At 41.7% G+C, this 12,350-nt stretch overlaps 1 pseudogene; it reads left to right on the top strand.

Annotated features, from left to right (window-relative positions):
* Positions 1 to 10,871: 10,871 nt before the first annotated feature.
* On the top strand, positions 10,872 to 11,983 carry LOC108448205 (annotated as a pseudogene).
* The last annotated feature ends 367 nt before the right edge of the window (positions 11,984 to 12,350 follow it).

Below are 12,350 nucleotides of genomic sequence, written 5' to 3'. Positions count from 1 at the left end.
CCCTCGGGAACAGCAGGCTGGAACGGCAGGGATGAGCACAAATCCCGGGTGGCAGACAAGATCTATTGAACTGCGGAGCCCAGAGGTCTGGGCAGGCAGGGTGTGCAGGGCTACAGAGTAGCAAAGGCTCAAAGCAACAGCAGGGGCAGGGCGGCCACAGCTGACTCCCAGCGGGGCAGGGAAGGCAGTCTTGGGAATCCTGGGATTTCTCCCTTAGAAGGAAGGCAGCCGAAAAAGCAGAAGCCTGCCATGCGCCGGGCACTAACAGCCCATAAGCCCAGGTGAAAAAGAGTAGCCCATTGGACTCCTCCCTGAGTGGCCAGGTCTTTTGTTTCTCCCAAACACCCAGCAATTTGTCACCCTGGCAGCATATATGGGGAAAATTCCTCAAGAGAAAAAAGAAAACAGAAGGGGAACTCCCAAAACCCCAACAATTTCCTAAATGTATGTTGACACTTGCAGGTATTTATGACTACTTTGTGATACATTTTGAAACTCTAGGCATTTTCTATATGAAGCTCTATTAGTTAAAAGTTCATCCACTGTAGGGTTAGACATGAAGTCGTTCAGTTAATGAGAAAAGCATCTAATAATTTTTTTGATTGTTTATTTGATTCCAATAAATAAACTGCCTATTACTATGGCTTGTGACCTCATGTGTGTCTTCATACTTATGATCCTATGTAAAACATTCCTTTGTCTGAAATACAACTTCAGATCTACCAGAACCTCACTAACTGGTGAAAGGAAAGATAAAACACCTGAATGTCCTCTTGCTCTGCTACACCTCTATATATCCCTAGTACTCTCTGCAGTTATGTCTGCCTACCACACCAAAAACACCAGCCACAGGCATTTAGAAAGCATCCCTATAGGAAGACTACTCCCCACAAAAGTAACCATCTGCAAGAGGAGACAGAAGGGCAGGAGAAACCCAAGCACCAACTTCCCCAGCATGATGAAGCCAGTGACTGCCAGGTGGCACCAGGTGGAGAAAGAGGAGGAGAAGGAGGAGGAGAAGGAGGCATGCCAGCTGGCAAGGCTGCATGGTGGGCAAGAGGGAAGTCAGGCAGAGGAGGACCAGGAGATTCAGATAAGGAGAGCAGTATCTAACATGCCACTTCAGCATGTATCAGACTGAAAGATAGAATAACGGGAGGGAGGCAGGATGAATTTTCAGGCCTGCTAGAGTGATTCAGAAGGCTTGTTTGGCAGCATTGTCTAAAGAGACAGCTTTATCTATTTGCCTCACACATACTATTATCACAAGTGTAAGAACATAGATTCTCTGTTCTTAGAGGTCACACACATCATTCTCTCTATCTTTGGGCTCTCTCTACCTCCCACCTTTTTTTTTTTTTTTTTTGTTGTCTTCTTGATTTGCATTGCAGGCAAATACTCAGCCAATGAAGCTTAACATTTTTGTTGCCTTAACTCTGACATTTAGTGAGCAAGATCTTCTCACAGAAGACCTCAAAAAAAATCATTGAATAAATCACAGTTGTATTTATTCTGCATAAATTCTAAAGACTTGGGCTAGTGGTCCTGGGGAGAGGGGGAGGTAAAACTAGACTCGCTTCAGTTTCCAGTATTCTATATAATAGTCCAAGACAGTACCTTGTGGCCTTTGCGGTGCAGCTTAGGCAATACTCTCACTGAAATGGAGGTAAATACTGCCAAACTGCACATCCCCATATCTTCCCAGTCTGGGAATCAAAACCATGGAAGCTTAATATCACAACTTCTTTGTATCAGACTATAATTAATCACAATTCCAAAATGTTTCAAGTTTTTGCAGTTTGCCAAGCAGTTGAGTTTGTGAACAATATTTGATTAATTCCCATGTGCCTTTCAACAATATTTGGATTCCAAAGTTTTCCATGAGATAGTTTTCCACTGTTGCTGCTGTGTGAAGTCACAAGTCCTCTCCTTTTGGCAGAGCTTTAGCTCTTATCCTGTTCTTGTCAGAGAGAGCCTCAGACAAATACTGCCTGTGCACCCTCTCACATAATCTGCCTTCTAATGAGGAACTGTAGAAGTCCTGCCTTCTCCCCAGTACCCCTGCATCAGGAACAGGTCATGACACTACTGGACACTGCCTTGAGGCATCACTAATATTTGTTGTCATGTTGTCACACTGTATGTATACATGCACAGCAAGTGTGGAATTTTTAGATAGAGGCTTGTAAGTCTTTCTACCCAGATCCATTCTTCTCCAAATAAAAGCAGCATAAAAATGATGCTCCAAGACTAACATAAGTTACTTTGATACTATTAAAATTACTACTCTTAAAATACCAAAAAAAAAAAAAAACCACAAAAAACCCCTAAGCCCCACAGTGTCTTCCTAATGAGAGGGTAAAAGTGGTCACTCATTTACTTCACTTTGTTAGTGGACCCTCTACAATCACAGCAATATAGTCATCATAGAAGTTTATTTGACATTAAAAACAGTTTCCAAAATAAGAGTAACTTTCAGAGGGGGTACAATATTACTGTTTTACATGTTCAGTTAACTTCTGTACAAGCAAAACCAGAATTGTTGTATAGCCAATGACAAACTACTTTTTAAAACTTCACCTGGTCTAGATAGCTGGTTTGTTTCTAACCACTAAGAGTGACATTAACCATGCTAGCAGTTTGTGGCTTAGTCTGGGTTTTGTCTTTCTTGAGTACACCAGTACTGAAATCTGTATATCCCCTACAAGACATACTCAGCCACTTGCATCATAGCCCTATGAGACCACTGTTAAAATCTTTCTAACTTTACAATAGGAACTATTTCTCCCAATTGCATTGCATCTTTCTCATGCACTCTTCCACTTTTAATTCTTAATTTTCATTAAAAAAGGTCAAACAGTAGCAAGCTGTGTATTTCTTCCCTTTTAGTTATCTATGGCTTTATTTTCAAAAGTAGTATTTTAATCGGGCAAAATTACCTTGTTCTGGTTACGTCTCACTATCATTTTCTCCTTCAAAGAAGCCCACTGCTAGAAAGAAAATTCATCAAACTATTATAATTCTCTTTATATTTGTCAGACTTACTTCCTTAGCACTAAAGAATGCTAGTAGTAATACAATATATTCCATAATCTACCTATATTATCCCAAGACTGATTTGATTTCCAGCGATTATCACAGATTACTCTAGGTGCAGGTTTTTCCTGACTTTGAGATACAAACATTTTACTACCTTCTATCTCCTGAATCTGCTTCCACCAATATACATCCCATCAACAAAATTACTTTGTCTGGAGTGACTCGTGGGATGACTGGAAAATTCAAAGGTTTGGCTTTGTCTGCTCTAACAATCTTTCTTTGGTTTTGGTTTTTTGGTTTTTTAGTTTTTGAGGTTTGTGGTTGGTTGCTTGGTTGCTTGGCTGGTTTTTCGTGCCTGATAAAAGAATGTATCATTAAGAGGGATGTGAACTCAGTTAGCTTCTCCCAAGGGTCAGGTTGCTTCAGCCAATCAAAACCCCTTCTATAAATAGCTCTGGGTTGGGTAATGTTTCGGTTTTATTTTGTTTAATTTTTTCTTTTTAACTAGTCAACTTCAGTTTTACTTTATTGAGAGTGTCAGGAAATAAGAAAAAAAAATTTTCAGACTGTCTTTTCTTTCTATGATATCCCATTCTTACAGGTACAAAGAGAAATGCTGAGTGTATCTCTTTCAAGATACCTCAAAAGAATGTAAGTCTTGATGAAGGTTTTATATATTTTATTTTTTTGTTTGGGGTTTTGTTGCAGTCTGCTGACTTCCACTTCTGTCAGGGACTGCTCTTGACTAAAGTTAGTGGGGGGAAGTCCTTTATTATGTTCCCATCCCCTTATGTGTAATATTTCATATGCTTCTCTGCTAGTGTGGCTTCCAAATGTATCAACCACGCCTTTTAAGAATTTAAATCTCACTACCATGTTTTGTACCACAGAATCCAAGTCTTCTGCACAACTTGATCCAAATTATATTTCTGCCTAATAAAGCATAAATCATGACAACTTGTCCATTTCTGTTATTCATGTAGGACTCTGGCATCTATATATGTCATCAAAGTAAGAATGAAAGTAAGTACAAGGCCACAACTAAGATCCCTATAGCAATTAAATCCTCACTAACAAGGTAATATTCTCACACCTAAACATAACACAGTTCATTTGTCTCTCCAAGCAATTAAGACTTTCTTAGCTTGTTGTGACTGCTGTGTATAGGATTTATAAAAATTTTAAGCAAACTATTTCACCTGAGTAGCTTTTAAGCTTTTGTTCAGAAAACTAAAGAGGTCGAGTTCATTGATTAAGTACTGTACTGCTGGTTTGATCACTTGGATTTTTTGAGACTGTGCTTCAGTTTAAATATAAAAAACAAACCAGTTCAAAGCCAATTACTTAATACTTACAACAAAACAATATATTTGAGCCAATAATGACCTTACTGTATTGCCAGTCTTCCAAGTGGGTTCTGGATCTGACAGAAAACAGAGATCTGTCTACAAGTCATCCCCAAACAAGCCAGTCAGAAGTAAAATTAAGTCTCAGTAAATATTCTGACATACTCCCCCAATTTTTTTTTTTTTTCACAAATGTAAGTGCAATTTTGTAATGTTTTCCTTCAGTTCAATTTATTTACCGTAAGTAGAAAGAGTAATTTTTGCAAGGGTCTTTATAAGTCTTCATGTACCAGATGAAAATGAAGGATTCATTCTACCCGATCTTTTAATTTTACTCACCAATATGTGAATTCTTCTTACAGCTGGTATTTCCAGTGTATTAGTAAAATTTATCACTCTAAGCCTTATGGAAGGGCTAAATTACACTAATGAATTGACTATGAATTTGAAGCCTAAGATGAAGCCAAGAATTTTCTGGCTTCATTTCTATATCTCAGCAAACTGCTTAATTTTCTCCCTACTTATCCATTACTGCTAAATTGTCTTGCTACTATTGCAGAAAATTGCAGCAAACATTGGCTTGCCCTTAGGCCTATACTGAATGAAGCAGAAATCAGGATTCCTTCAGAGACACTGGCAAGGTATGAAAACCTTCCTTCACTAATTTTGCGGAACTGAAAGAGAAAATGGAAGATAACATTCAACCCCTCTTTTTCAATTTTATTGAACAGTTAGTGAATTATTCCTATAGTTGTCTTTTCAAATATATTAATTGGTTTTCTCACTTAAAGTCATGCACAAAGCTAAACTAGATTAATGAAGCAGCTACATGTCTTTCTGATATATAAAAGGAAGCTAAATACTTTTAAGCTTCAGATTTCATTTGTTTTACTGGGGGTGGGTGGGTGCATTTTTTTGATTTTTTTTTTGTGGATTCTTTTGATTTTTTATATGAGGAAGGAATATAAGTCTTTATGCAGCTTAATCTTAGTCTTAAGCATGATTCCAATGCCTGACAGAAACACTATGATTAAAAACCTGTGGTTTTTGCTATAAAAAGGGGACAGCATATTCTAGATATGATGGGGGAGGAGGACAATATCTGACTTGTCCCTAGCAAGCTGTGGGGTAAAAGGCAAAGGCTAGAGGGACAGGGTGCTGGCCGGGGCCCTCAGCTGGTGACTCTGAACTGTACTGGCCACACTGGAGCAGACCATCAGTCTTAAGAAGATGAACAAGGTGAACAAGTCCTGAGGCAAGAGAATCCAACAGCGAAACACCAGGGAAATATATGAACAGAATTAAGGGGTGTTCCTCTTGGAAGGTGACACATCTGCTCAGTTGCATTTATATCAATGTACAAACAGGAGAATTTGGAAGCCACTGTGCTTCCAAAAGTTATGACTAGAAAGTTATGACTAGAAAGTTATGTGCTACAAAGTTATGACTTTTTTGCTATTACTGAAACTTGGTGGGATGAAGGCTGTAACTAAAGTGCAACAATTGATGGCTACAGACTGTTCAGAAGAGACGGGGGAGGAAGGCAAGGGGGAGAAGTTTCCCTTTGCATCAATAGCTGGATCAAGTGTGAAGAGTTGTCCCTGAAGAACAATCATGAGCTAGCTGAAAGCCTTTAAGAATCAGAGATTGTGGCAACAAAGGAACCTCATGCTTGGTGCTCAGTACAGGCCCCTGATCAAGGGGAGGCTGTTTATGGAGCCTTCTTTCTCCATATAGAGGACGGATCCCTCTTGCAGGCTCTTGTCCTGCTGGGGGACTGCAACCGTTCTAGCACCCGCTGGGAAAGTAGCACACAGAGCTGTAGGCAACCCAGGAGACCGCTGGAATGCACAGAGGATAACTTCCTGATCCCGGTAGTAGACAGACTTACCAGAGGAACGTGATACTGGATTTGTTGGTCAACAATACAAGTGAGCTAACTGGGGACATCAAGATTGGAGACAATCCAGGCTGCAGTGATCCAGCATTGGTGGAGTTCGCACATCCTGAGGGATGTGGGTCAAGTAAGGGGTAAAGTTAGACCCCTGAACTTCAGGAAAGCAAAATTCCAGATCTTCAGGGAGATAGTCAATAGGATCACCTGGAAGACTGACCACAGAAACAGTGGAACAGAGCTGGTAGGTCTTTAAGGAAGTCTTCCTTAGAGAACAAGATCTGGCAATCCCCAAGAGCAAGAAATCAAGCAAGACAGTCATGAGATGGCATGACTGAGTAGGGAACAGCTGGCCGAACTAATGGGAAAGAAGCAAATGCACAGACAGTGGAAACAAGGACAGGTGATCTGGGAAGGGCATAAAGATGAAGTTCAGTTTTGTAGGGATGAGGTGAGGAGCAACAGCCTGGAACTGAACCTGGAAAGGGACAGAAAGCATAACAGGAAAGGCTTCTGCAGATGTGCTAACTAGAAGAGGAAGGTCAAAGAGGGAGTAACACCCTCTGATAAACAAGGCCAGCAAACTGGTAACAGCTGATGGGGAGAAAGCTGAGGTACTCACTTTTTTGCCTCAGTCTTTAATGACAACCTCTCTTCTCACACCTCTCAAGTGGATGGACAGTATGATGGGTGTTGGAACCCTGAGTTCTGAGGATTTCAATCTTTCAGTGTTGACAGGCAATGATCCTCAAAAGCACACTGCATTTGACCTGAGGCCTTGGGAAAGGCTTCCCAAATTGTGTGATAACACTGAGGTTGTTGCTGTGTAATCAAAATTATATCACTGGGTGGAATATGTAGAGATGTAGAAAATTTAGGTTTCTGGGATATATGTAACAAGATGGAGGATTTTGGACGTGGGTTTGTTCTTCTTTTCTCCTTCTTCACAAATCTTGGTGTTCTGGTACTGGTTTAAAAAACCCTCAGTGCAGATCATGAATAGTTAGTTATTGGATTATAAGTAAAAACAAATTAGTTGGCATTCCATAATTGGGTGATTTGGACCTTAAAAGACCTTGGAAGTTAGAACTCGGAGCCATTTCCCACCTTGTTAACTAAGAACCACATCCCGTGCAGCTGTACCACAGATAAGAATTAATAAACATCTAAGTCCAAAGAACAACCTAGCATCTTCTGCCTTCTAACCCAAACTCTGAGTAAAAGAACTCGCGAAACAAAGGCAAAGAAGAAAGGAAACAAAAATAGAGGAAATTAACAGATGGGGACTCATGGGGGCAAAGTCTCTCCCACTGTAAATAAAACGTCAGGTTTGTGACCACCTGAGGAACCTGAACGTACATAAGTCCATGGGACCTGATGAGATGCAACCCAGAGTCCTGAAGGAATTGACTGATGTAGTTGCCAGCCACTCTCCATGGTATTTGAAAAGTCATGGCAGTTCAGGCAAAGTCCCAGAGGACTGGAAAAGGTGAAACACTGTACCTACCCATTTCTAAAAAAGAAAGAAAGGAGGACAGTGGGAACTACAGACCTGTCAGACTCCCCTCTGTGCCTGGGAAGATCATGGAACAGATCCTCCTAGAAGTTATGCTAAGGCACGTGGAGGACAGAGAGATGACTTAAAGCAGCCATCACAGCTTCACCAAGCTTGTCAAGTCTTGCCTGAGAACCCCAGTGGTCTTCTGTCATGGGGTGACTACACCAGTGGACAAGGGAAGCACTACAAATGTCATTTCTGTAGATTTCTGCAAAGGCTTTTGACACCGTTCTCCATTGTCGGAACCCTGAGTTCAGAGAATTTCAGTCTTTCAGTGCTGACAGACAATGATCCTCAAAAGCACGTGCGAGGGGAGCATGGGTTCATCCCCAGCCAGTCCACAAACCGCGGTGCAGACCAATCTGGGGCGGGAAGTAACAGAACAAGAGGAGCCACCCCAGACAAGCAAGAAAGAAGCAGGGCACGATATCGGAATGGCAGTTTCAAACACGGAACCAGAAATAACAAGCTGTAACCTCTTACTGCCCATCGCTGCGGCATGAGGTCCTTCTCGGTTGCCTGCTTTTGTGCAGGGTCCTGCAGGGTCCCTCACCGCGGCGGCAGGCCCTGCAGCTTCCTGGTTGAGTCCCAGCATGGTTCAGACTACTGCATTTCCTGGGGATTTGCTCCGAGACTTCCTGCTGCAGTTGCAAGACTTGTGCTTCCCGCAAAATGGCAGCGCGCAGTTTACCTCTGCTGTACAACATGCAGCCTACCTCTGCTGTACAGGAAGATGGCGGCACCCAGGTCACTTCTGCCATACAAAATGGTGGCGCCCTAGTCACTTCTGTAAACAATGCCTACATACTTCTGCCTGCGCCATCTTGTGACCAACAAGCAGCTCATCCTCCCGCTGCACCACCACCTGTGGCTGCTTCTATTATTGCACCCTCAAATACATACTGTAAACAGACACAAATACTACCAAATTTCTGCACAGGGGAAGAAGACATGAATGCAACTTTGAAGCCAGAAGGTAAAGTGTCTCTACAAGGCATAAAGCTACAAAATGCAAACAATCTACACAATGCAAGTAGAGAATTAGTCACATTTTCTCCTAATTTAGGAGTATTTTCAAACAATAATCCAAGTAATTCTTCAGAAGATATGCCTAATTTTACCAACTGGGCAGAGATTAGAAGAGAGGCACTGAAGGAAGGAGCTTTTGCTATGGCAACAACAGCAATTATTGCAATGCCTATAAGATATGGTAAAAAGAATGCAAATCCTAGACGGATTCCACTGACACATGACGTCATCAAAGACTTGAGACAAGCAATTAAAGACAGCAGCTTAAGCCCTCCATATTTCAAACAGCTATTGAAAGGCATCTTCAATAACTATGATTTGGTGCCCTATGATTGTAAATACATAGCATCTATGGTCCTGACAGATTCACAATACATAGTATGGGAAGTCAAATGGAGAAGAGCTCTCACCAAGCTGATAGAGACTTATGCCAGAGGCATAAATGCAGCTCTTACATTTGCAGAATTAGCAGGTGATTCTCCCCATGATAAACCGGAATATCAAGTGGATTTGCCTCAAGAAGTGATTTCAGATATCAAAGAAGCAGCTTGGAAGGTAATTCTGCAGATTCAACCTACTGGGATCCCAGAGCGTGTTTATACAGAAGTAAAACAAGGAGTATCTGAATCATTCACTTCTTTCATAGACCGCCTAACTCAAGCAATAGAAAGACAGTGCAGTGATGAAGTGGCACAACCCCATATGCTTCGAAGTCTCGCTTTTGCTAATGCCAATGAAGAATGCAAGCACTTAATCAGTGCCTTACCGGATCCACAGCCAACCCTGCCTCAAATGATAGAGGCCTGCAGCAAGATGGGCACTCCTCAATGTATACCAGTAGTACGAGAGAACGTCTTAGGGGAACAATTTGGGAAAGTCCTCAAAGCAGCAGACCAAAGGCTTACAAAAACCCTTGCTGCTCTTCATGTAACTCCTCATCAAGACGATTCCACAGAAGTAATGGCAGCAGAACTGGCAAGGAAGCCATGTTTCAAGTGTGGAAAATTTGGACACATTAAAAGGTTTTTCCCAGAGTCTGCAGAGAATACAAGAGCACCGAATCGCTGCCCAAGATGCAGAAAAGAGAGACACTTTGCAAATCAGTGTTGTTCCAAAGTGGATGTGGATGGAAGAACCCTACTGATTCCGGGAAACTCCAGAAGGAGTGCGGGATGCCAATGCGCAAAGACACAAGTCATGTCGGTGACTCCTCAGCTTGAGATCCCTCAAGACGCACAATATGTGGAGAACCTCAATCAGACTCCCTACGCAAGACCATCTGCTGTTTCCCCAGCGACTCAGAACTGCTGCCCCCAGGGGCACAATGCGAACTGGCAGCTTCCAAATTAATTTACTTCATGAATGATAGCCATGCAGGAATACCCACAGGAGTCACTGGAACTTCATAGAAAAGGCAAGATTTTTTGATTATAGGCGAAGACAGGAACAGCACTTTAGGGCTCATTATTTATCCATCTGTTATTTCAGCAAACCATAATGAGGAGTTAACAGTTTTGGCTCTGGCTTTGAAACCTCCATTGATTGTTTCAGAAAATACTCTGATAGATAAAGCCATTGTTTTACCATCCAATGCAATAAAACAACAAGTCATGCCAATAGTGAATCAGCAGACACCACCTGAAAGTGGAGACATGGAGACTGATGTTTTCTGGATAAAACAAATAAGCTACGATCGACCACTAATACCTTGCAACGTGATATACAACAGCAAAATTACCATAATAACAGGCATGTTGGATACCGGTGCAGACGTCACAGTCATCTCTCATGATTTCTGGCCCAGAGAGTGGAACTTGGTTACAACTTTGAACTCTCTCACAGGAATTGGAGGAACCACGATATGTCTGCAAAGCAAAAACCTGCTCATCGTTACAGGGCCAGATGGAAAAGCAGCAATCATTCATCCATTTGTTGTGCAAAAACCCATCATGGTATGGGGAAGAGACGTCCTGTCACAATGGGGAACAAGAATAGAAGTGGATTAATGAGGGTCACTGAAGCACTCACCACCCTAAAACTGACCTGGAAGACAGACAACCCTATTTGGGTGGACCTGTGGCCCCTGGAAAGAACAAAATTGAGTGCTCTCAAAAATTTAGTGAAGGAACAATTGCAGAAAGGTCACATTAAGCTGACAAATAGTCCCTGGAATTCTCCAGTGTTTGTTATTTGCAAGAAAACTTCCAATTCATGGAGATTGCTCTATGACCTCAGGAAAATCAATGAGGTCATTGAAGAAATGGGACCACTTCAGCTGGGACTTCCTTCTCTCGCAATGATCCTGAGAGAATGGCCACTTCTAGTTATAGATCTGAAAGACTGTTTTTTCAATATTCCACTTCATCCGAAAGACGCTCCTCAGTTTGCATTCTCTGTCCCAAGCATTAACAGGCAAGAACCTTTGCAAAGATATCATTGGGTGATCCTTCCTAAAGGACTTAAAAATTCGCCAACAATTTGTCAGTGGTTCGTGACTCGAGCTTTGTCTCCAGCATGAAAGGAACACCCTCAAGCTATGATCGTGCATTATATGGATGACTTGCTCGTTACAGCACCAACACTCAGAGAAATGCACCCGGCCCATGACAGTGTGATTGCAGAAGGTCAAAAAGCAGGACTGGAAGTCTCCACATTGAAAATCCAGGAAGTGTCTCCATGGAAGTATTTAGGATGGAGAATCACAGAACAAACAATCAAGCCACAGAAGATACAACTCAGAACCTGTGTCAACAATCTGCAGGATCTACAGCAGCTTTTGGGAGAAATCAATTGGATCAGTCCAATTTTGGGGATCACCAATGATGAACTTATGCACCACTTTTCCACTTATTAAAAGGAGACTGCAACATTAAATCTCCCAGAACCCTTACCCCTGAGGCTCAAGAAACCCTTGAGAGAATCATTGAGGCCTTTCAGCAAAGACAGGCACATCACTGTGTGATGTCACAGCCATTTTTTCTTGCAGTATTGGGAGAAAAAATGCAGTTGTATGGTCTCATGTTTCAATGGGATGTCTCACAGAAAGATCCTTTGCTGATAATCAAACGGGTTTTCTTACTGTACAGATCTCCAAAAACAATTTTCACAACACTTTAAATGATAGCTCAGATCGTAATCAGGGACAGATCAATGTTGCTGTCAGTGGCAGGCAAGGATTTTGCAATAATTTATCTGCAATTGAAAAAAGAATATTTTGATTGGCCACTGCAAAAATCAGAACAGTTGCAAATCGCATTACTAGATTATTCAGGTGCTTGTTCAGTTCACTTTCCAAAGCATAAGCTGTTGCAGACAAAATTAAGCTTCAGGGAAAAACCCATGCTAAGTGCAGTGCCTTTAGATGCAATAACATTATTCACAGATGGTTCAGGGAAAGCACATATATCAGTGATAACACGGTAAAAACCAGCAACAAAAACATGGGAGTCAGACATTAAGATAGCAGAAGGTTCTCCCCAAATTG

The sequence above is a fragment of the Corvus brachyrhynchos genome, unplaced genomic scaffold (assembly GCF_000691975.1).
Source record: "Corvus brachyrhynchos isolate BGI_N302 unplaced genomic scaffold, ASM69197v1 scaffold37, whole genome shotgun sequence".
In the NCBI taxonomy this organism is placed as follows: Eukaryota; Metazoa; Chordata; class Aves; order Passeriformes; family Corvidae; genus Corvus; species Corvus brachyrhynchos.
Note: the sequence above shows the minus strand (reverse complement) of the source record. Positions and strands in the feature narration are given on the sequence as shown.